We start from the raw sequence: 1,602 nt of genomic DNA, 5'->3' as shown, positions 1-1,602 counted from the left end.
TGTCTCTGTCTCCCGTTGAACAAATCCCTGAGAGCTGCCGCCTCAGTCCTTCCACCCCTCTGCATAGGTGTCTGCTGTCTTCAGGAGTCTACAGTTGGCCTGTTATGTGGTTCCTCCCCGCCCTAACCCAAGGATTGGTCTTACCAGCAACGCTTGAATCACTTTTGCTCCCAGGTAAAAACTTAGACACACCTCAATTCCTAAAGCAATGAAATCCTTTGTGGGGAGCTGGAAGAGCTCACAGACTAAAGACCACATTTAATGGGATGGTACCAGATGAATAATAAGTTAATCACGGTGTGGCTGTGCACAAGCGAGCCCTGACTGCACTGAAAAAGAATCCACTTGGCTGCTTCTCAGGGTTTCAATTAAAACTGAAAAGCAGAACAAAATACAAAAATCCCCCAAAATCTAACTCGTAGAGGAACATTTCTTTTTAGTCTGCCTGTATGTGGGTAGATATGAAGTTAAGCAAACTGTAGGTGTTAAGTAATAATATATTTTATTGAAAGTAACTACAAATCTGAAGAAGAAAATCACCACATCAAGCAACTATTGATCTACATCAATAGTTCTGAATGAAAACAATTAGAAATAGAATTGGAGTAAACAGTTATATGGTTGGTGCCTTGGGTATTTGAACTATATAAATAATGCATTGCAAAATCAGAGCTCTGATAGTAATCCCATAACATCTTTTCTGGTGTATTTCATTTAATTTATAAGTTTTTTTTTAAAACAGGTAGTTTGCCTAGTAAAGTAGGTTATCTTTGTGCCTTTTAATTACTCAAGACATTTTCCCCAGAGCAGACCACCTGCCCACTGCTGTGCACTTGTGCACTTCTGAACATTTGGGCTCCAGCCTGAGCTGCGGATAACGAAAAACTACGAACACCGTTTCTGGCTGCTTATCACACTAGAATTAGAAGCACTTTTAAATGCTCCAGAATATTTAAAGAAAGTTTTGATGGAAGAGCAATTTTATCTTTATAAATATTTGTGCATCAGGTTTTGGGAGCTTTTTAGTTTCAGGGAAACCATCCAATCACAGAATATTTTAGGCAGAAAGGATTTTGTTGTCTATGTGCTGGAAAAGAACACTAGGCAAAATCTGGGGAGGGAGGACAGTTTGAGTGTTTTTAATTGCGGTCAAATGTACATAACAAAATTTACTGTTTCATCTATTTTAAAGTGTCCAGCTAAGTGACATTAAGTGCATTCATATTGTTATGCAACCATTACCATCCTCTGTCTCCAAAAATCTTGTGTTTGTAACAAGACCTTTGTAAATAAAGTTTTATTGAAACACAGACATGCCCAATTGTTTATGCATTATATTGTGATTGGTTGTTTTTGTGGTACAAGGGAAAGTTGAGCAGAGCTGAGCAGTTAGACAGAGACTGTATGGTCACAAAGCCAAAAATATTTACTAATTTATAGAAAGTGTTTGCTCTATTAATTACATTCAGAAAATGTTTGCTGACCCCATAGTTGATGCCATATATATTAATAGTAACATCTGTGACAAATCTGAAGGATGTTCACTTCAATAGAGAAATAATTAGTAAATATCTTAAATCTGTTTTCACTTGGATTTCTAAA

Source organism: Pteronotus mesoamericanus, unplaced genomic scaffold, assembly GCF_021234165.1.
Source record: "Pteronotus mesoamericanus isolate MK-2021 breed Mesoamerican mustached bat unplaced genomic scaffold, CSHL_Meso_final contig_74, whole genome shotgun sequence".
Taxonomy (NCBI): domain Eukaryota; kingdom Metazoa; phylum Chordata; class Mammalia; order Chiroptera; family Mormoopidae; genus Pteronotus; species Pteronotus mesoamericanus.
This window is presented reverse-complemented; position numbering follows the sequence as displayed.